We start from the raw sequence: 24,509 nt of genomic DNA on the forward strand, positions 1-24,509 counted from the left end.
TATTAGCTTCATCTGTGTCACTTCTGGGCAAATTTATGAAAGGAAGCAATTAATATACTGTCCGAGTTTGGCAGAGACAGTCCTGGTTAATCCTCTGTCACCCCACTTATTCAGGGGCTTTTAAAAATGTCCCAGTTGGTCTATCCTCCTCCCACTTTCCCCTTTCTCAGCTCTCTTCAGTTCCTGAGTGCAATTGAGTTTGCAGTCTATCAGCTCAAAAGTGGGGAGAGGAGAGGAAAGAAGGAGACAGGATATGGCCCTTTGCAGGAGGCTGAAGCAAAAGCAAACTGCTATGCCTTTCCTAGCTTGTGTGATCTTCCTCATAAACAACTTTGGCCATCTTCACTGCCTTCTGGGTTGCTTGTCCACATGTGTCTTGTTTTTCCCATCAATGAAATGTTGGGGGCTATGGGAGAACATCTCTGGATCTTAATATGGGGTGGGCCCAGTGACCCTTAAGCCCAGAGTGCTCCCCAGAACTGCTTTATAAAAATGACATTTGCCTCCAAAATGTGGCAAGAAATGTCTAAACGCACCATAATTCTTTGGTGGCTAAATGTACTGTATGTGTTGGGATAGTCAGTATCTTAATCCGTCATCAATATCCCAGCCATGGCCTAAATTATATTGTTTATTATATTGTATATTATATTGAAAAGATTTGAGACAAACTGGATCTCAAAGGCAGTAGCTTTTTTCTTGCTGACAGCATTTAAAGTTTATTTCCTAGACTGAATTCTAAAGGGATCAAATAATATTTGGATGCACCATGTGCTTTCCTCCCCTTTAGCTTAGTCACTCTGTGGATGAGGGCTATTTTCTGTTGCAGGTGACCTTTGCGGATGTGGCAGTATATTTCACCGAGGACGAATGGAAACTTTTGACGAAGAAGCAGAGACTTATGTACAGTTCTGTAATGATGGAAAATTACGAGAATGTGGCCTCTGTGGGTAAGGAACCGGAATCCACTAGCTTTGTAGAATCATAGGGTTGGAATAGACCACAAGGGCCATCCAGTTCAACCCTCTTCTGCCATGCAGGAATACACATTCCAAGCCCCATCCAGCCTTGGTTTAAAGACCTCCAAAGAAGAGAACTCCACCAAACTCTAAGGAAGTATATTCCACTGTCGAAGAGCTCTTACTGTCCCAAAGTTCCTACTAATGTTTAGGTGGAACCTCTTTCTTTGTCGTTTGCATCCATTGTGGTGTCTCTTTTTCTCTGTAGCAGCAAAAAGCAAGCTTGCTCCATCCTCAATACAACCCTTTCCAATATTTAAACATGGATATCATATCCGCTGTTAATTTTCTTTTCTCCAGGGTAAACATACCCAGCTCTCTAAGCCGCTCCTCATAGGGCTTGATGGTTTCCAGATCCTTCACCATTTTGGTTGCCCTCTGGGCATGTTCCAACCTGTCAACATCCTTTTGAATTTCGGAGGCCACAACTGGACACAGGATTATTCCAAGTAAGGCCTGACCAAAGCTGAATAGAGTGGCACTATTACTTCCCTTGATCTAGAAACTATACTCGTATTGATGCGGCCTAGAATCACATTGGCCTTTTTAGCTGCCGCATCACACTGTTGGTCCAAGTTCAACTTGTGGTCTACTAGGAGTCCTAGATCCCTTTGAAGCGTAGTTTAATTGTGATAGCAACATCCTGTAGAATATTTGAATTTGTAGTTTAGTGAGGCACTATTGCTCTCCACTTTATAAGGATTCCAAATACTGCAGTGTAAACTGCCAATTGTCAGAAGCAGGTTCTGTGGTTCATCCAGAATGGTATTGGGGTTTAGGGGGGATTGTTAGTAGTTTAAATGCTAGTAGTTTTAAGTAGTTGCTAAGGATATTGGGGCCTAGAATGGCTTCGGGGAAGGGAAGCAGTTGTGGAGGCTGTTAACTGCCTGGTCTGTGAACTCTGGGTGCCAGACATGCCCCCGGGGGGAGAGGCGCATGTGAATGGTGGAAGAAGAAGGCAAGAGGTACCTTGGCAGCCGGGCTGTTTAGGGGCTGAAGGGGAGGAAAAGGGAGGAGTGTGAAGATAGTTAACGACGGAGGGAAAAGGTTTAGACACTTCAGAGACAGCTTAGACTTATTAATGGACCCTTCTGCCTGAGTTTCTCAATAAACCTTTTGGTGAAAGCAAAGGACTTTTTAATTCTGAAACTAAGTTCCACCCCCAGATATCTCACCAATGCTAGGATTTTGTAGGAAGACAGCATGGAGATTACCAGTAATGCATTTCTCATTGAAATGGTAGCACATCTCTGAGTATGTTTCCTTTTTTGGCCCTCTTCCAGCCTTTTGAGGTTCTGCTTCACTTCCCCAAAGGGATGCAATGGGATACTGAGGCACAAAACTTTATTCCTATTTTAAGGCAATACAATGTGCAGTTGCCCCTGAGATCCCCAGGGGGCCAATGTGACGCCCCCAATCCCCAACAGTAGCCCATCCCTGTCTTAGAGATGTCTTAATACTGCTCCCTGGTGCTTTATCCTCACCAAAACAGAAGTCCAGGTCCCAGCCCCCTTGCTTTGCTTTTCCCAATGAGTAATTTGTATATGGATTATCCTGCCTTTCTCAACAAATGAGCCTCAAAGTATCCCTTTTATGCATCACATAAATGGGTGTGTGTCTGTGATAGAAAGCAGGAGCGGATGTGAAAAACAGAAAGGCAGGAAAGAGATGGTGAAGGTGAAATACTGAAGCAGTGCAGATGGGCAAGAAGGAAGGTTGGAGAGCGGAGGGAGAAAGGGAAGGAGATGAGGCTTAAGAGGGAGATGAAATAACAGATATAGGATGGGGGACACCTGGCTGAATGAAACTACGTGTGAAAGGGATCTAGTAGTCCAAGTAAACCACAAGTTGAACATGAGTCAACAGTGTAATGCGGCAGCTAACAAGGCCAATGTGATTTTAGGTTGCATCAATAGAAGTATAGTGTCAGGATCAAGGGAAGTAATAGTGCCATGGTATTCTGCTTTGGTCAGGCCTCACCTGGAATATTGTGTCGAGTTCTGGGCACCACAATTCAAAAAGGATGTGGAGAAACTGGAGCATGTCCAAAGGAGGGCGACTAAAATGGTGCAGGATTTGGAAACTATGAGGAACGACTTGGGTAACTAGGGATGTTTAGCCTGGAGAAGAGAAGGTTAAGAGGTTATATGATAGCCCTGTTTAAATATTTGAAGGAATGTCAAGCTTGTTTTCTGCTGCTCCAGAGACTAGAACACGGAACAACGGATGCAAACTGCAGTAAAAGAGATTCCACTTCAACATTAGAAGGAACTTCCTGACAGTAAGGTCTGTTCGACAATGGAACAAACTCCCTCTGAGATTTTGGTGGAGTCTCCTTTCTTAGAGATCTTCAAACAGAGGCTGGATGTCCATCTGTCAGGGATGCTTTGATTCCTTCATGGTAGAATGGGGTTGGACTGGATGGCCCTTGTAGTCTCTTCCATCTCTATGATTCTAGCCCTCTGGGAGCCAGGAGGGGGAGGCAGGAGCAAAGCCAGGATCGCCTAGCTCTGTGCGGAGAGAAAGGGACCTCTGGGAAGGGCCAGGAGAGGGGCCTTGGGGATTGGGAGGCAGCCACCAACCTCACAGATTATACTGATAATAATAATAAGTTTTATTTGTATTTACCTGCCTCTCTCAATGGAGCGAGGCGGTATTACAACCGTAAAATAGCCACAAAACAACAATAGCATCCAATTTACACACAGTAAAACAACAAAGCGCTTAAAACTCAGTTTGGGACAAATAAAAAAATCATTTAAAATGCACAGTTGTGATCAGAAGTGGAATTTTTCCTTAAGTTCTTTACAAGAGGTCAGCTGGGTAAGCCTGCCGGAAGGGATCCGTCTTAAGTCCTTTCTTGAAAGCATCCAAGGTGGTGATCAGACGGATCTCCTCTGGCAAGTTGTTCCATAAAGTGGGGGCCCAGGCTATATACGCTCTGTGGGAAGTTGTTCTTAGCCTGATCTTTGGGTAATCTAATAGATTCTTCCCAGATGTTCTGAGAGTGTGGGGCGGATTGTGTAGGGAGATGCGTTCCTTCAAGTAGCTCAGGCCCAAGCCATGTGGGGCTTTAAAGGTAATAACCAACGCTTTGTATTGCGCCCAGAAGCTAATTGGCAGCCAGTGTAGAGATACTGGTGTTATATGCTCTGACCTAGATGTTGTTGTTGTTGTTGTTATTATTATTATTATTATTATTATTATTAACCTTTATTTAGAAAGCGCTGTAAATGTACACAGTGCTTTACATACAATCTTTTTAATTAGACGGTTCCCTGCCCTCAGGCTTACAATCTAAAAAGACACGACACAAAAGAAGAAGGGAGTGGTGGTGGGGAAGGGGATGAGGTCCAGCAATTCTTCTCTACCTCCGAGTCCTGGACCAAGGGAGATGGACTGGAGGGAGGGCTTGGGTTCCTAATGGATGGTTCCAGTGACCAATCTGGCTGCCGCATTTTGAACTAACTGAAGCTTCCGAACTTGGTACAAAGGTAGCCCCATGTCGAGCACTGAACTTAAGAACTGAACTTGAAATCAGGCCCTTGTTTTCATACATATTAAGGGTTTCATTTATCAATTATGAGCAATGTCTATGAAGAGAGGAAAGGGTAACACAAAAATTTCTTTTTCTCTCATGCTTCTTTTCCAACCTGAGCTTGCTTAGCTCCATGGTTGATTCCAGAGGTCCTTTGTCACTCAAAATGGTGGAGTCTGGGGAGGATACTCGCGAGTGCTATGCTTTTAGGGGAATTTCATACTTAGCTCAAAGGAGAGACTGAGGCAACAGTGGCCTCAGGATTCATCCCAACTATACCAGGCCTGAAAGCACACAGAACTCCAGAGGCATTTCAAATAGGGTTTTGTGTTTTATTTAGGGGGAAAGCAAAATATACGCATACACACAAATATACACGTATAGGTGTTCACACACACACACACAAGAACTGGGTAACAAAGGTGGGAGTGGTGAATAGCGTAATGCTTTCCTAATGGTAATACATTACCTAGATGGATCTTGTTTCTAATTGCTGAGGGTCCAGAAAGGGAAGAGAAGTCAGTAACTGCTATAGGAAGTGGGGCTGGTGAGTGAAGTGAGGTGTATAGCAATGTAAACCAACGGAGTGTCTGTCTGCAACTGGACTGACGCTGAAGAACAGCCAGTTGGGGCTGATATTTATACTGAAATTGTCGCTTAGGGGCAGAAACAGAGCATTCGGAAAGGTTTAAATTGCTTTAGGATGTTTCCTGGATAGGGAAAGAATTGTCTGAAACTGAAATAAATGCAATGGGTGCTTGGTGGAAATACTTCAGCCAAACAGGATTGTCACACGGGCTCTTAGATCCTTCTTGGCTCTGAATTCTGGTCCCATTCACAAGGCAATGTATAGCACAGTCTGAAGGCGACACTCCCAGAGCTCAACAATAACATAGCAGAGTACAGAAGCAAATCTCCAGATATGCATTAACCACTTTCAGCACTTAGAAGTAACTCACACACAGTTGATTTCCTCCAAGTCCTTGGAGGTTCTTTATCTTGAGTTACAATATAAAACAAATGTTTACCAGCTCTCCTCTCTGACTTCCATCAACTTGACAACATCTTCTAAACACACCACCAACCCACATCAGTCCACATGTGAGCTGCATACTGTATTGGTTGTGAGTCATCTCCTGGTGCCACACAGCATGAAGCATCCTCTGCTGTTAGCTTGCATCATGCCATGTGCTCTGACTAAACACTCTATGGCAGTCTCACAGGAAATAATGCCACTTTCCAATTAAAATAGTTTTACATATATTTAATGGAATGTTTTTCAATGGCCTGACTATCTGCTTCTACTGATTTCCTCATGGCACTTCCCCTTCAATCTCTTCTTTGGTAGCTCCGATGAGTAAGGAGACAATGATTATATGGATTTGGGGGCATCCAGAACAGGGTCATGTTCAGGTCTCTCACACCAATGTTATTAATTTAATCTCAAATAGGTGAATGTGGGGCTAAATGTTGGGGTAACACTTTCCTCTCTTAACACTGAGATTAAATCTTGTCTGTCATTACCCCCCTTTACAGAAGAACTTGTCAGTCATGAGAGAGTCCACATAAGAAAGAAGTCACATAAATGCCAGCATTGTGGGAAATGTTTTTCTCAGAAGTCACACCTAGTGAGACATCAGAGAGTCCACACAGGAGAAAAGCCATACAAATGCCAGCATTGTGGGAAATGTTTTTCTCAGAAGTCACACCTAGTGAAACATCAGAGAGTCCACACAGGAGAAAAGCCATACAAATGCCAGCATTGTGGGAAATGTTTTTCTTCGAAGTCACACCTAGTGATACATCAGAGAGTCCACACCGGAGAGAAGCCATACAAATGCCAGCATTGTGGGAAATGTTTTTCTTTGAAGACACACCTAGTGAGACATCAGAGAGTCCACACAGGAGAGAAGCCATACAAATGCCAGAATTGTGGGAAATGTTTTCCTCGGAAGTCAAGCCTTGTGATACATCAGAGAGTCCACACAGGAGAGAAGCCATACAAATGCCAGCATTGTGGGAAATGTTTTTCTTCGAAGTCTGACCTAGTGAAACATCAGAGAATCCACACAGGAGAGAAGCCATACAAATGCCAGCATTGTGGGAAATGTTTTGCCTATAAGTTAGTCCTTGTCATGCATCAAAGAGTTCACACAGGAGAGAAGCCATACAAATGCCAGCATTGTGGGAAATGTTTTTCTATGAAGTCAGTCCTAGTGAGACATCAGAGAGTCCACACCGGAGAGAAGCCATACAAATGCCAGCATTGTGGGAAAGGTTTTCCTCAGAAGTCAAGCCTTGTGATACATCAGAGTGTCCACACAGGAGAGAAGCCATACAAATGCCAGCATTGTGGGAATTGTTTTTCTAGGAAGCCATACCTAGTGAAACATCAGAGAGGCCACACAGGAGAAAATCCACACAAATCCCAGATATGAACTAACACTCTTTTTGTCAGTAAGGGATGTAAAAAACGTATTTTCAGTCCAGCAGTGCTAAGAAAAGGCTGTAGTGGTTTTGCTTGTAATGTTTGTCTGTCCATATGTCTGTTTAATTTTTAAAGTTATATTTTGTTAAGATTAGGTTTTAATTTCTAATAGTATAGATAATGGCTTTGGGTTGTAAATTTGGCTGGGGATTGTGGGTCATGGTATAGGTTAGATAAATGGGGGGCTGGGATTTGTTGCAGCTGGTTAGAATAGCTATGAGAAGGGTAGCTTTTGCAATGTGTGGGATGTTGGTTTAAGAAAGTTGGGGGCAGGTATTAACACAAAGGGCTAGTTTTTGGGAATGACAAAGGGGGACCTGTTACCTGTGGGGCATAGACTGTGGGAATTGGAGGTGGGGCTAGATTTGGAAGAGGGTGATGTTTTAGGTTTCTGGGTTTTAATGTATTGTTTGGCTTGGAGTGGGCAGTTCTAGGCTTAAACACTGAATTTCTATGTGTTCTCAATAAAGTTCTTTGCTGGTTCAACACACTGGACTCTTTGATGCACAGGAGTTCTGAATTTGCCCAAAACTGACCTTTTCTTCTCTCCTCAGTCCTCAGCTCCATTCCCAGCCATAAGAACAGCAGACGAAACACACACACACACACACACACACACACAAACATACAGGATACACAGGGACAGCTATATTTCCAAACTAGAGCCTTCCTTTCCTGCATTTCCCTCCTGAGTGCAGCTCTGCACCTTGGGCTCCATTGCGGTCTCCTCAAAGGAGGGAAGGGAGGCTGCTGAACCCCCGGCACATACCTTCCTTTCCCGCAAAGGCCACTAGCGGAATAAGCAGCACCAGCTAGGCCCTGGCAATTCCTGTGCATGCTGAGGAGGGGCCTTTGGGGCCATATATGCATGCACACGAAGCCATTCCTGCCCTCACAGTCTGTTCTGAAGGAGGCAGGGAAGTGGGGAAGTGCCCTCGTTCATTCAGAGGAATGGTTGGAGGGTCTTCTGGGGGTCCTTTGTGGGGTTATAGGAAGAAAGGAAGTCCCTCTTCTCCCCATAAGAAAGTCAGGGGTCCTGCAAGGCCTCCTCACCCTCTTTCCTTCCCTGGTCCCTCCTCGGGTATTCTTTGGGCCCCATGTTCTTGGGGGGTTATTATGAGAAGAGAGGGCAGGGGGGGACCCTTGGAGAGAAGCATGGCCATGGAGGGGAAGGGGATCCAAAGGTTAAAAGGGCTTTGAGGAGCCCCTTCCCTCCTGGAAAGTGGGGCAGAGGAGAGACCCTCCCTTCTGATGCCTCATTTGGGACAGAGTTTAATAGGATTGGAAACAACATTTTTTTTGTGGGGGGGGGGAGTTTTCTCTGGAGTCCTGGGAGGAGGTGGCTCTGGGAGGAGAGAAGAGCCAAAATCAAGACCAAAACCATGAGAAGGGACACAGAGGGACCTTAAAGCTCTGGCAATCCCCTGGCAACCTGGGAACTAGGCTTAGAGGCCCACTGGATCCGGATTGGGCATCCTCCCTCAAATACTTACCTTTTCCTTCACAACAACCCTGCAGACGAGGACCAACAGAGAGACCCACAGCCCCATAAAGATCCTCCCCCAGTTCTGGGACCATGCTGAAAGGGCTTTGGACCCCCATCAACGGATGTTGTTGTTGTTATTATTATTATTATTATTGCACCTTTTCTCAAAGGAATCAAAGCAGATTACAGCAATAAAATAACAACCCTTCTCCCAATTATAAAAACATTAATCAACCCTTAAAAAGCTATTAAACAGCAAGAAAATTTAAAACATTCCAAACACAATACAGTAAAATAGTTTTGGGGGGCAAGAATTGGATCATTTTCTGAAGGTGAGAGGGGAGGGCAGGAACGATAGATAACAATTTCCATCACACTAATGATGGCAGGAGTAAGGGTCAGTGGGAGGGAGAGGCAAGTCAATAGATGTCATCTAGTCTGGAAAGAGATCCATCTTAATAGACTTCTTAAAGGCTTCCAAGTTGTTAATAGGATGGATCTCATTCGGGTAGTTCCAGAGTGAACCAACACCTTGTATCTTGCCTGGAAACTAATGGGCAGCCAATGGAGGGATTTAAGAACCGGTGTAATGTGGGCAGTTCTAGAAGTGCCTGTAACCAACCTGGCTGCCATATTCTGTACGAATTGAAGTTTCCAAACTTGGCCCAAGGGTAGCCCCGTGTAAACTGCATTACAGAAGTCCAGCCGAGAGGCGACTAGCACATGTACTACTGTTTCAAGGTCTCCCTGCTCCCCGCCCCATGTCTCCAGATGATCTCACCTAGCAGCTTCATGTAAATGTTGAATAGCATTGGGGACAGAGTTGCGCCTTGAGGGACGCCCGACTTGAGCTCCCTCTTGGACGAACAACTGTCCCCAAGGCACAGCATCTGGAATCTGCCTGAGATGTAGGACCTGAACCACTGGAAAGCAATGCCCCAATTCCCAACTCTCCCAGGCGTTCCAGAAGGATACTGTGGTCACTGGTATTGAAGGCTGCTGAGAGGTCCAAGAGCACCAGCAGGGTCCCACTTCCCCTTTTCAAAGAGCTTTCGATGATCAAACTGAGATCATTGACTAAGGCGACCATGGACTCCGTAACCTGCCTTAAATCCGGTTTGAAATGGACTTAGAAAATCCGTTTCTTCGAAGACTGTTTGGAGTTGAATGGTGTCTGTCTTCTCGATTACCTTGCCTAAGAATGGTAAGAGTGAAACTGGCCTGTAAATGGTTCTGTCCAGGGGGTCAAGGGAAGGCTTTTTTAGAAGCGGTTTAACCACGGCCTCTTTGAGGCAAGATGGAAGACAGCCTTCCCTCAAAGATGCATTAGTTATGTTTTTAGCAGACTCTTGATGGTATCTTCCCCCTGGAAGCCAAGATGGGCAAGGATCGAGAGAGCAAGTCGTCTTTTTCATACTCCCAAGGAGCTTGTCCACATCTTCTGTACTAAGTGACTCAAACTGATCTAGAATAACAGTATAGGTGGAGGCTCTGGATTCCTCTCCTGTCGCCTCTGTCGTAAGGCCGGCATCCAAAACGGCTCTTATCTGAGAGATTTTGTCTGCAAAGTAGTTATTAAAAGCATCACAGCAGGATTTTGTTGGTTTCAATAAAGAGTTCTAATAAAGGGGGGCATTTGAGTCAAGTCCCTTACCACCCTGAATAGCTCTGCTGGACATGAATTTGCAGACGCAATAGATGCAGAGCAGAAGGACTTCTTAGCTGCATTTTATCAGGTATGGGTCGATATTTCTGCCAGCGGCATTCTAGCCGTTGTCCTGCCCTCTTCATTATTTTGAAATCTTAAGTATACTTAAGTATAAATAAAATAAAACAAAATTAAAAAATAAATAAAAGCATAGTGCTTTCAAGAGTATCCTCTTATATCTACGCAGATAACTTTAACGTTTATCAGATATCTTTGTAATCTTAAGTACCTCATCTATTTACTCCCTCGACCAGTAACTGCATAGTATTTCCTCTAGTTCCTTTCACAAGTTTGTTTTTCCAAATAATCCTGCACCGGATACCAATCCTCCCTGAATTTATCTAGTGAACCAGATCTGATCAGACAAGTAAGTTTATCATTCTCCATTCAATCGTAAGGTTTCTCTTCCCAATCTCAAATACCCAGTATCTCTGCCTCTTTCCATCTTCTCGCGTATAACAGTCTGGCAGCAGAGATCCAATAAAACAAAATCCTTCCAAATTCATTTTCCATTTCTTTACTAAGTATTCCAAGTAGAAATATCTTAGGATGTTTTAGTATCTTTATTTGAAGGATCTCTGACATAGCTGCCTGTATTTCCCCCCAGAATTGTGTGGCCTTCCAGCCGTTCCACCAGATGTGTCTCATGGACCCTCTTCCTTCCCCACATTTCCAGCGTCTGTCGCTTGTGTCCTTATACATATGGGCTAGTCTGATGGGGGTTAGGTACCACCTGAACGGCATCTTAAAATATTGTTCCTTCAGATCCATAGGGAACCTATGTTTGAGCATTTTTGGCCAATTTCCCTCCCATTCCTCTAGTAAAATGTTTTCCCCGCAGTCTGTCACCCATTTTGCCATACAGTCTTTAAGAGTCTCTGATTCTGTGTCTAAGGAGTTCTTTATATAACTTGGAAATAATCTTATCTTCATTTCCCAGTAATATCTTTTCTGATTCTGTTTCTGATTCTAACCCAGATAGGCCTTCTGTCTTCTTCTCTAATCTTAACTTTTCAGAAGGTTGTCTATAAATATGCCGCTGGTACCTGAGACCTTGTGATACCCATCGTTCAGGGGATTTCATAATAAGGTCACCTAATTCCTCTTCTCTTAGAAATCTCTTATACGTTACCCATCTTCCTTTCGCAACCTCTTCTCTTTGATAAAACGCCTCATTGGTAGAGACCCATAATGGGATCTTCCTATTAATATGGTTTGTAAATTTCTGCCAGGCCCTAAACAACGTTCTTCTGACAAAGTGGTTCAGAAATTCTTTGTTGGCTTTCACCTTGTTGTAAAACATATATGCATGCCAACCAAAGCAATTATCCACTCCTGATTGTAAAAGTTTTCTGTTTCTTAGAGTAATCCATTCCCTAAGCCATTGTAGACTAGCTGCATAAAAGTAGATTTGTAAAGATGGTAAACCCAAACCTCCTCTTTGCGTGTTATCATCTATTAGAGATTTAAATCTGATTCTAGGTTTTTTCCTGCCCAGATGGATTTTTGCAGGTCCTTCTGCCGTTCTAAAAATGGTTTGTCATTAAGAAGGATAGGTATAGTCTGAAATGAAAATAGTAATTTAGGCAGTACGTTCATTTTAACTGCCCTGATCCTACCCAAGAGGGATAGGTTGAGTTTAGCCCATCTATTGGGATCTTGGTTGATATCACCCCATATTTTATCGTGGTTGTTTTTAAAGAAGTCTCAGTTTCTAGAGGTGAACTCAACAGCTAGATATTTGACCTTTTTTCCTACTTTAAAGCCAGTCACCTCTTGTAGATTTTCCTTATCATTCTTTTGTTAAATTCATTGGTAAAATATTTGTCTTATCCCTGTTAATCCGGAAATCTGAATGCTGTCCAAACTCCTTTAATTTATAAAGCAGGGGATCAACACTTTATATTGGGTCGGATAAGTTTATCACCACGTCGTCCGCGTATAGTTTAAGTTTGTACTCTTCCTGTTTTATTTCCAAGCCTTTGGTCTTCTTATCTCCTTTAATGCTAGTAGTCAGAGTCTCTAAAGTGGCCATAAATAACAAAGGTGAGAGAGGTATCTCTCATTACAAGTAACGCCTTTGCTTTCACCCCATTAATAATAAGTCTCACTGTTTGTTTTCTATAGATTGCGTCTATCCAGTTGATAAAGTTATCTCCTAGAACCATTTTTCTTAAGGTTTCCAATATGAAGTTCCAATTAACTTCATCAAACGCCTTTTCGGCCTCAAGAAAAATTATAGCTGCTTTTTAATCTGTTTTCTTCTCATAGAAGTCTATAATATATATTAAATTCCTTGTGTTGTTTCTAAGGTGCCTTTTTGGGAGGAAGAAAGTTTGGTCTTCACTTATGGTTTTTAAAAATCTTTCTGCTAAGACCATTGCAAAGATTTTATGATTGTTGTTAAGGAGAGAAATGGGTCAGAAATGTTTCACCTCCAGCAGCTCCTTACTTTCTTTAGGAATCAGTGCAATGTCAGCTATCTTCCAAGAGTCAGGTGTTCTTCTTTGTGAGAGCCTATTCATGATTTCTACAAGGGTTTAATTAGCTCTTTCTGTAAGCTCTTGTAATACATTGCACTTAGGCCATCTGGCCCTGGTGCTTTGGATGCCTTGGTTTTACTTATTGCTTATAGCACCTCAAGAGCCTTTATTGGTTTATTAAGTTCGATTCTCTGCTCTTCATCAATCTTTACTACGTCTTTTCTGTCCAAAGATTCTTGTATCCTCTCCTGGGAAATATATTCATCTTTGTATAGATTTGTGAAATATGTATATAAACATTCTTTCATATGTTTTTGGTTGGAATGAATCTTGTCCCCTTTTTAACACTTGAAAAGATCAGTTTCTCCTTTTCCTTTTTCAGTTTCCATGATAACCATTTGCAAGGTTTATTATCATTCTCAAAGTGTTTCTGTTTGATGCATCTTGATTTTTTCTCCTGGTCTTCTATTAGCCATCTGGATATTTCCTTTTGTATCTTCTTAATCTGTTGTTGAATAATTTTGTTTTGGGGGTGTTCTTTAAGTAATTGTTCCTCATTGTTTAATTTTTCCTGTAGTTCTTTCCAATTCTTTTCTCTATTTTTGTTTCCTTTCGTAAGATTGTTTCACAGAGAAACCCCTCATTACCGCTTTGCTTGTGTCCCAGACGATCTCTGGGCTGACTTCTCCATTCAGATGTTCTTCAAAGAAGGATTTAAGTGGGTTTGTTTTTGCTTTATCTAGACTTTTTCCGTCTTTTAACAAAGTCTCATCTAGTCTCCATATCAGTTCCTTAGGTTTATTCTTCAAAGACAAAAAAATTGGGTTGTGATCCGATAAGATTTTTGGTAGGGTTTCTACTGCTTCCACCATTTTGCTAATAGTTGGGGAAGTCAGGAACATATCTATTCTCAAACAAGATTGATGGGTGTTTGAAAAGAACATAAATCCTTAGACAGACCATATTGATTCTCCATTACCTTCTAATGTGAAGGCTTCTTTTAATTCAAATAAAGATTTTGGCAATTTCTCTTGCTTTAAGTATATTTTGTTGTCTGCTTTTCTATCTATCTGGGGGTCTATCACCCCTTTCCAATCTCCCATCATTAAGGTCCTATCGCACATACGGTCTGGCATTTGTCTTTTCTATTTTTCAATAAATACGCCTTTATTTCCTAAGGGTACATAAACTCCCACCATTAGGATCTTTTGGTTTTGTAAAGCAACTTCTACACCAACCAAGTATCCATTGGGGTCTGAGAATACCTCTTTAGATTCTGATTTATCCTTTACATATATTACTACACCTTTTTTCCTCTTTTTTGAGGCTGCTATGTATTCTTTCCCCAATTTGGCATTTTCCAACTGTCTTATATCCTCTTTCTTTATATGGGTTTCCTGAAGGCAAATTACATCAAGTCTCTGTTTTCCTAAATAATGAAAAAAATTACCTCTTTTTGGGGGCCTGTTAATTCCTTTAACTTTCCATGATAGGATATCCATCTTTTCCCATTTCATCATCATATTCTCCATCTATATCATCTTCTCTTGTGTTTGGATCTGGTTTCCTAAGCAATTCTCCTTCTTCTCTTTCTTCTTCTAAGCTCTCTTCCTCCTTATCCTCTTCTCCTTTTCCAGGGTTGTTTCTTTCTTCTTTCTGTCTCCGTTATTAAGTTCTTTTTCATTCTCATGTAGAACATTTCTTGCTTTTTGTACCGAGTTGATTTGGTATCTTTTTGGCTTGAATTTAAAAGAAAGACCCTCAATTAGTTCCCATTTGTAGTAGAGTCCATTGCTGCGCAAAACCTTAGTCAGTGGTCCATATTCCTTCCTCTTCCTTAACACTTTCCCAGAGATATCTTTAAATAATAAAATTTCATTTTCTTCAATTCTGAATCTTGTATGAAAGTGTTGTTGTAGAATTGCTTCTTTCATTTGAGTCCTAACAAAATAAATCATGATATCTCCTGGCAGACTCTTCTGTTTTGCAACCCAGGAGCTTACTCTAAACATCTTGTCCACCTCAAGGAGAAACGTTTCATTATCTAGGTCCATAAATTCAGCCAAGGCTGGTATTATCCTTTTATATAGATCTTCTTCTATTCGGGAAGACCTCTTATTCTAAGACATTGCTCCCTAAATCTTTGCTCTAATTTAATTTTTTCTGCTGTATCTTCAGTATGTTCTTCTGTTAATCTCTCTATCTCTTTTCCCAATTTTTTATATTCTTCCTCCAGGAATGTCACTCTTTCCCTGGTTTGTGTTAATTCTGATGTTATCTTTTCCAGAGAGTATTTATGTTAAGCAACGGGGTGGACACTAAACCAACAGAATCCCCAGACTTTCCCTAGTCTTTAAGCTGAGTCAAATACATTCGATGTGGTCCATCATACGGATAGGTACCCTGCTCAAGGCAAGATTGTCTTCATGGACCAAAGGCACTTCCCTTACCTGCTCATTGATGGAGAACCCGGCTGGTAAGGCCTGATCCCAGGTGGCGGAGCTATCATCACCAGCCAGGTCTCCGTGAAACAAGCCAGGTCAGCCTCTTTGTCCAGTAGGAGATCATGGACTATTTGTGTTGTATTTTTGACTGACCTGGCATTACACAACAGCAGGGAAAGGATCTGTGGTTGGTTTGGTATGCTTTCCAGCCCTTTTGGGATAGCAGGGTGAATGGAAGGGGAGAGAGATATCAGTCAGGGTCCTAATTGCAGCCCATCTTGCAAGACAAAAGGCAGTACTTTGAAAAAGGAACAGGTTGTATTGAAGAAGATACATGCAACAGAAGTGACTTTTTTGTCAGGAATGAAAGAGAGTATAAACTTACCACTTTTATAACCATATCAATTAACTCCACTCCATTAACCAATAAAGCTTATTAATTGGATAGCCCTTTCCTGCGTAGCGTCCTCCCATCTGGGATTCTGGCAGCTTTTCTTAAAGCAATTAAGCTCTCATGTGCCTTTTCTCAACCACTGCACCTGTGGCCTTGGACCACAGAACTCAGATACACAACAGTTTTCATTAACATTGGCGGGGTACAGACCGCCGCTTTGCAGCGGTCTGGCACCGCCGCCAGAAGGTCCGCGGGGGAGCCGGAGCCTTCAAACGGCCCGACTCCCGCGCGGACCGAAAAAAGAAGCTCCAAAACGGAGCTTCTTTTTGCGTCGCGTTTGCGACGTAGCGAGGCGCCAGGGGCGCGCTCGCTACGTCAGCAGCGGCGCGACGCGTCTGGACGCTGTGCGTCCGATGCGTAAAGATGGCGGCGCCCATGTAGAAGGGGCGCCGCCATCTTGTACGGACGGAGTCCGTACTAGACCATGGGGCGTCTAAAAGAGACGCCCCTTTTTTAAAATGGGACGTCCGGAGGACGTCCCAAATGGCGGTGCGGAAAGCACCATTATGGCTTAACTATATAGATAGCTATCTATAATATAAAACCCTATCAATCTCCACATAATAAGATGCCATATGAAAATATAAGCACAAACCCATAGCAACATAATACATTATAAAAATACCAATAACTCTCTATGTTCCCGCTCCTTTTACAGAGACCAGTCTTTTAAACTCAAGCCTCTGTTAGAAGGGTGATTCCTGCACATTCCACTCCTAGCAAAGAAGCACATTCTTTAGCCATGATCTCCCTACCTCTTTCTAGTATCTTCTATTAAAGCACATATTAAAACATATTATTTTAACCCACCATAAATCCCATCTATCTTAATTCTACCCTAACCCTAACCTATAACCCTTATGTCATGAATCCCTAAATGAATAAATGCATGAATAAAGGGATTCATGACATATTGTGCCTTCAGGCTGGTGCTCCTTACTTGAATGAGACTGGCCCATTGTGATCTCAGGCCGATGCTCTTTGCCTGAATAATTGAGATGGTACTACTGTGACTTCAGAGGGGTGCTCTTTACGTGAAGGATTGGGACTGGCCCATTGTGTGTCAGAAATAGTGTATAAGGGTTCCGTCATAAAGGGTAAAAATATTAGAGTTTGATTATTAGAGTTAAAGTCGTAGTTATAGTTGCAGTTCTTAGTAGGCAGTGTAGAGTGATGGGTTATAGAAAGCACGTAATGGAAAATGATAGAAGGACAGATGGAGTGGCTTTTAGATGAAGGAGGGTGTTTGGAGAGGGGCTGGGGTTGCAGCTGGAGACTGGTTATCAAGGAGGAGTGAAGCTGGCTTGGGAACACCGCTCTTCAAGGTGAGGCTGTCTGGGAGAAGGGAAGGGAAGTATAGACAACCTTGGTATCTATGCAACCTCCGCTTGTGTTGCTTTGGCTTGAGAATTGGGGGCAGGCTTAGGGAGGGATTGAGCAAGTTCCTTTGGACTTCAGACTTTGCAAAAAGGTGTCAATGGATGTTTCTGCCTGGATTCATCAATAAAGCTTCTTTTGTTTCAAATGAGTTTGATTTTTTGAGCACAGGACTGACTCCAGATCTCACTGTTTGCAAAGTCTTACAGTTTTACCTCCAATGGAGACCCAGGAACAAGAAGAGTTGTTGGAGAACCCAGTGGTTCTGGAGATCCCGGTGGTGGAGGAGCAGGTGCCTTCTTCAGAGGAACTAGGGCCAAGCCCAAGACTAGGAAACCTCCTGAAGCTCACACCACCCAGGCCACCACTGGAGGATTTGAGTTTCCGGCCCCAGACTGGGGAAAGGAAGGCCGTCAAGGGGCAGAGTGAGAGCCTGGGACCTGGCAGTGGGGGAGTCCCTTGATAGCCGCCCCAGGACAGAAGAACCCCAGGTAGACGTTTATTGAATGGAGGAAGACAAACAAATTAAAGGTCCTCATGAAGTGGATGGTGTCCAAGTTTAAGATGTGGAGGAGGAAGATGCCAGAGGCGAACCAAGGGCAGCTGATGCTCCTTGCCTGAAGCATTGAGACTGTTCCATTGTGGTTTCCAAATCCTTCACCATTTTAGTCGCCTTCCTTTGGATGTGCTCCAGTTTCTCAACATCCTTTTTGAATTGTGGACACAATTTTCCTTTTTGAATTGTCAACACAATTTCTGACCAGAGCAAAATAGAGTGGCACTATTACTTCCCTTGATCTAGACACTATACTTCTATTGATGCAGCCTAAAATTGCATTGGCCTTGTTAGGTGCTGCATCACACTGTTGATTCATGTTCAATTTGTGGTCTATTTGGACTCCTAGATCCCTTTCACACGTAGAAGTCTCTCGTTCAGCCAGGTGTCCCCCATCCTATATTTGTGCATTTCATTATTCTGCCCTAAGTGCAGTACCTTACATTTCTCTCTGTTGAAATTCATTTTGTTAGCTTTGGCCCAGCTTTTTAATCTATTGTGATCATTTTGAATTTTGATCCTGTCCTCTGGGGTATCACCTACTCCTCCTTGTTTGGTGTCATCTGCAAATTTGATAAGCATGCCCCCATTTCTGTCATCCAAGTCATTGATAAAGATATTGAATAGCACTGGGCCCTGGACAACCCACTGGTCACTTCAGGATGAAACGGAGTCATTGTTGAGCACCCTTTCAGTTTGGCCGGTCAATCAGTTACAAATCTATGTGATACTTACCTTTTCTAGCTTGTTTCTCCAGGATAGAAGTTGGTGAGAAGCCCAAAGAGGCTGCAGTGCCCTGAGTATCCACAAGAGGGCGGCATTGTATTAGGAATGTTCTTTATTGATAAAACTGAAGTCTAAGGGGACTAATGTGATTTTCTCATTGGCTCCCCATTCCTGAGGGGGCGTGGCCTCCTTCCCTTTACGTGGACCTTCCTCCGCTCCCATTGGCTGCCTATTCCCCCCCCCCCTCGGTTGCCCTGAAAGCTAAAGGACCACTGGAAGGAAATGGGGGGGATTGCAGCGCTACATCATGAGAAATTTGCAACTGGGGGGTTTGTGGTGGTGAAACAGAACAGAAGCAAAGCTGCATTCCCCTCCAGACCAATTCGGAGTGGAATCGGAGTGAACTTGGAAGCGATTTCACCAAAATGAGGGTCACTTTGGAATCACTGCGGAAGCCCCTCGGAAGGAGCCCCCATAGAAAGGAATCGCGTGTGATAACACTCACATTATCGCCTGAATTCGCATAGTTGGACCCACAGTGGCTTCGGATCTGAGCTGCAAAGAGCTGCAAAAACCTCAGTGTGATAAACACAGTCTTTGAGATTTCACAGGGCTCTGTGGTTTTGGGAACAAGAAGCTAATTACCATAATTGTTAATAATAATAATAATAATAATAATAATAATAATAATATCCCATTCTCCCTCATAAAGGGACACAACTGAAATTACAAGTTTAAGAAAACAAACTCTCTTCTCCTGGAGTTTGCACCCATTGCTCCGTCTCCCGGTCTCCTCCGCTGGGAGGAGGGAGAGTGTGGAATTCTGGGAAAGGCTGGCGGTTGGCTTGGAGCCTGAATAGGGTTCTAGAAGGCTGGTGGCTTTGACCGTTGGCTGCTTAGGAAGAAGAAGGGCTCCTTTTGGGTTTCCTTGGCAGGAAAGGGAAGGTGGGGGCCTTGAGATGGCGATGGGGGACCCCAGAATTTGGTTCCTCTGTGAGAAGGATGGCTGAGGGGAAGAGCCCCCATTTTGGAGCCAAGGATGGGGGTCTGGAGGGTCTTCTGTAGGAAGGCAGCTTTGGGGGCTGGAAGCAAGGAAGCCTCCCTCCTCCTCCCGTCTTCTCCAGGTTCCAGGCCTCCTCTCCTCTCTTGGGAGTCTCTGTGGGGCCCTGAGATTTTGGAGAGGGATCCAAGAGAATCAAAGGGAGGCTGGGACCAAGGAACCTCAGAATATGATTAAGACTGCAAGGTTCTTTCTGAGGAAGGAGAGGCAAACTAGGAGAGGCTGCAGCTGTTTGCTTTTGCCTGAGCCTCTGGGAAGGGCCCCTCTTCTCCTTTCTCCTTGGTTGTCTTCATGGAAGGCAGACTCCTTTTGCCCTTTGGATTCAGTTTGCAGCAATGGCAGTGAGCTCAAGAGAAGGGGAGAAATGGCAGCAGGAGGAGGAAACTGTGGCCTTTGAAGAGCATCTGAAAAAGTGGGAGGGCAGAGGATGAACCAGGGGAGGGTCCCTGCCAAACTGGGAGAGTTGGAAGGCATTCAGAAGGACCTGGGCCTGAAAATGGAGGAGGAGAAGGGGGCTTCTAAAATGACCTCCATAGATGAGGAAGGTGGGCCAAGTCCATGACATACAATGTCCCAGTGAAACAATGTCCATGATATAGGAGCCAGTGTGGCCTAGTGGTTTGAGCATAGTGGAACTACGACTCTGGAGATCAGTGTTTGATTCCCAGCTCCAACATAGAAACTCTCTGGGTGACTGGGCAATTCACACTCTCTCAGCCTTAGGAGAAGGCAATGGGAAACATTAAATATAGACATTTAAATATACAAATTGCTATGGTTGTTGTTACTGGGTTGTTGTTATTGCTCTTTATCTATACATTATGATTTTATGTAGATTATTAGAAGAAAACAATAAAAAATACAACCATTAAAATCAATCAGTCACATGAGTCCTACCCAGCCCTCCTCCTATTGACATCTTTGGGAGTGATGAAGGCTGGGGCCAACCCTAGGACTCCAATCCTAGCCCCATTTTCTGGAAATTAAGGGGTTGTTCAGGCCACCCCTTTTAGCGCCAGATCAGGGCCACGGCAAACACACTGCTTTGTGCAGCTCCTTTTTGCACTATGATAAGGTTATGCTGTGGTCCTGATGTGGCCTTTCCATGGTGCAAAAAGGAGCTCCTTTCTGCACCAGGGAAAAAGTGCCATATCTGCCAGCAGTGATGCTTTTCTGCACTCCTTTGGCACTGCGTCATCTGGAGTAGTGCCAGAGGAACGCCGTGACATCACCTGCGATGTGGTGCAGTGTGCAGCGTCACACCAGCATGCGGGAAGAGTCAGGGAGTGCGCTGTGCAGACGCCATCTTTGCCCTCATGCCGGCTAATGATCCTGGTCTCTATGCCCCAAAAGGCCCATTGAACTGTCTTAGTCTTCCAGCATTCACAAGATTCTTTCTCTGAGGGTTTGGAGGTGAGACTAATAATAATAGTAATAATAATAATAATAGTAATAATATCATCAATAATTTATATCCTGCTTTCCAACGGATTTATTTTGAATTTTAGGGAAGGTTCAGGTTTGATTTGCCCTTAGTGCTTTTGAATTGTATTTTCGGTGGTCCGTGAAAGATTGCATAAATGTGTGTACATAAAAACACTTTGTATTTTCTGTGGAAAGAACAAGATGCTTCCAAAGGAAGGGAGAGAAGAGAAACGACACTCAATTCCTCCTTTGTGGAAGAAACTGGAGGAAAGAAGACCTCCGGACAGGTTAGTGTCCAGACTTCCCTTTTTTGACTCTGGAGCCTCAGGAGAGAAAGAGAAGCCTCTGTTCAACTGAGGCCTCCGAGAAGGTTCTTGAACATTATTCCCCACAGTCACAAGCAGCACAAAATGCCTGCCGGGACACAAAATGTTTGAGGGATGGTGGGAGGGACGGGGATTCCAGCCAATCAGGGCCAGGGATGGTGGCAGGGACTGGGATTTTAGCCAATGGCAGCCCCTCAGAGTGTCCTCAGGAGCCAATCATGTGTAAAATACATATCACAAAAACATCACAAAGTATAAACATTTCAATTACAGTAATCGCAGGGCATTTAAGCTTTTATGAATGAAAGTAAACATATATACAATTATAATTATATATACATGCTGATGTTGACCAGAACCTGGGGGATGTATACATGCGCAGGTGCATCCATGTGCATTCATATGTACCCGCATATTTCTCCATTCATTTGCTTATGTTTAAATTGTACGCAAGTAGAAGAATATATATAAATGTGTGTGTGTGTGATCCAACATATATGTGTACATGTGCTTGCATCTCTCTCTCTCTTTCTCTCTTTCTTTCTCTCTCTCTCTCTCTCTCTATATATATATATATTTAAATACGTGTATGTACACATGCACACATTCAGACAGATATCTATGGGTATGTATAGATGTATCTATAGGTGTTGTATGTAAGATCTATCTATATATCTATATCTATATATCTATATATATAGATAGATATGTAGGCTCATAAAGTTATAAGTCTGAGTGCACTTAGATAGAGATGCCTACACACACGCACACACACACACACATATATACATACATATACATATATACTGTACACACACACACACAGATGTACAGATGTATATACACAAACACACATGCACACATACATCTGTTGTTGTACATTGTTTTGATCCGTTGTTCCAAGTGATGCTGGAGAAGAGGTCCTGCCTCCAGCGGAACCAGAGGCTGCAGTCCTCTGCAGGAGTCCCTTGCCCAATGCATCGCTCACCTGGAGGGTCAGCACCAGGAAGGTCAGTCCCCCCACCTTCACAAAGGCCCCATTCCCACTCCCTCATTTGCCCTGGATAGAACCGGCCAGATCTGGGTGCCCCATATCGAATCTCCCCAGAAACAAGTTCGTACTACCCTTTACCTCAATCGAGGGAATCTACCCCCTGAACTTGACCCGATCATGACCGGGGCTGCGTTCATATTTGCCGGCAGCAGGGAAGAGCCAGTTGTTTTCAAAAAGAAAGGGTCAATAGTCCGCCTTCAGAAAAGCCACACTAAGGGGGATTTGCCCTGGATCTCTTGTGCAAGCCCCTAATCAAGTTGTGTTAAAATCGGCGCGAGTGTGAACTTTTAAACCGGTTTGGGAACCGGGGTAAAATGTAGTCTGAATGGCCCTTATATTTAAGGGTGAAGGTAGCAAGAAACAACAAGCAAAGTCTAAACACTTCCTTTGACCATTGCAGGGAAAGCGAGGTTTATGCAAATACAGAATGACATCACTGCTACGGAAGGCTCTCTTGACCAATCAGAGAGCAAGATAAAGGTTCTTCTGGAAGCTTCCGTGAAAAGGAGATATAAGGCCTGAGAGACCAAGAGACAGTTGGGGGAATTGTGTCGGTTGGAGATCGAGAGAGAGAGTTAAAGAGCGGATCTTGGAAGTTAGTCTCAGAATTGGACTCTTAGGTTTATTTATTGTTTTAATAGCTTGTATGAATTGAATATTATATACAGTGGTGCCTCGGGTTACGAAATTGATTCGTTCCGCTGTCAATTTCGTAACCCGAAAGGCTTTCGCAAGCCGAATCCCCATAGGCGCTAATGGGGAAAAGCCGCGATTTGGTGTAAAATAGCGCCGAAAAGCACCAAAAGTTTTTTCGTAACCCGAAAAAACTTTCTTAACCCGAAACAGTTTTTTTAAATTAATTTTTTTCGTATCCTGAAAATTTCGTAAGCTGGGTAATTCGTATCCCGAGGTACCACTGTACTTACAAATATTGTACCTGCAATATTCTTAATATCTTGTATGACTTATATTTCAGTTATATTTTGTTATTTATAATGAATACCTCCTTAGAGTATCTACTACTCCTTTTACACGTGTTTTGGCTCGATTGATGCTTGGGAAGATCAGTAAAGAAGGAGAAATAAGGTTCCTTAACTGGTCCCAGTGTAGGTTAAGGGAAACCCTTTTATAATTTACTGGGTGGCGGCAGCGAGATTTAAGGAAGTTAAGGGTCTGCTGGGCTAAGAGCCATAATGTCTGAGGCGGTTTACAGACTGCCCTTTTGGGGCGGCCTCCACCCACCCCTTTCCCTGACAGATCGGGGCCTCAGCTGCCACAGCAGCAGTTCTGACGCCTTGATCCGCCGCTTTTCCAGGCAGTGGGGAAGTGGCAAAATGGCACCTCCCCGCAGCCTGGATAGGAGTGATCTTGGGGCTTCAAGCCCCAAGGACACCCCGACAGCGGCGGGAAAATGGAGAATGGGCCTCTCAGCCCCTTTCTCCTTTGTATTGCTGATGCAGCCATGTAAAGGTTGCACCAGTGACACAAACCAAGGAAGGAGCTCCGTTTCAGAGCTACTTCCGGTGCCGCAGAAAGGGCGCCACATGTGGAGGCAGTGTGGCCGTGACGTTGTAATGGTGATGCCCATGGAGAAAGGGTGCCGCCATTACAAAGTACTAGGGTTGCGTGCAGTCTGGAAAAGACGCCCTGAGGCAACCCTAGTACAGGAAATCATCACAAGGTCAGAGGCAGTTAGAGCAGATGTTGAACAATTAATTAAATTTATAGGAGATTACCAGAAGAGATTCATCTTGGGTGCCTTTTTAAAGCCTTCAAGACTGGTGATATATCGGACCTCTTCCGGAGGCTATTCCATAACTTGGGAGTGACAGAAAAGAAGGTCCTCTGGGTAAATGCAGCCAGTCTACTTTTTAATAGTAAGTTTTTACCAGAGGTCCTTAATGTATGGGGCAGATTGATGGGAGATGGAGATCCCGTAAGTAAGCTGGACCCAAGCCATGAAGGTCTTTAAAGGTTATAACCAAGACCTTGTACTGTTCCTGGGATATTAACAGGCAGCGAGTGAAGGGACTTTAGAATGGGTTTAATATGGTCACCTCTAGAACTTCCAGTGACAACTGCGGCTGCTGCATTTTGAATTAAATGAAGTTTCCGGACTTGGTGCAAGGGTAGCCCTTTGTAGGCCACATTGCAGAAGTCAAGTCATGTGGTTACCAGCATCTATACCATAGTTTTTTAGGTCTTCAGGTTCCAGGAAGGGACACAGTTGGTGTATCAACTGAAGCTAATAACTGGCACTCCTGGCCATTGCATCTATCTGGATCGACGGATCCAACAGCACCCCCAAACTGCAAACACAGTCCTTTAGGGGAAGTGTGACCACATCCAGGACCGGTTGACAAAC

At 43.7% G+C, this 24,509-nt stretch overlaps 1 protein-coding gene across 1 annotated transcript in view; it reads right to left on the reverse strand.

The window, feature by feature from the left end:
• The window catches only part of LOC149290470 (uncharacterized), a 165,415-nt gene that overhangs the window by 130,678 nt on the left and 10,228 nt on the right, over nucleotides 1–24,509 (reverse strand). The gene's annotated exons all lie outside the window — the stretch shown is intronic.

Source organism: Sceloporus occidentalis, unplaced genomic scaffold (assembly GCF_023333645.1).
Source record: "Sceloporus occidentalis isolate IW3139 unplaced genomic scaffold, rSceOcc1.0.p SCAF_39, whole genome shotgun sequence".
NCBI classification, from domain to species: domain Eukaryota; kingdom Metazoa; phylum Chordata; class Lepidosauria; order Squamata; family Phrynosomatidae; genus Sceloporus; species Sceloporus occidentalis.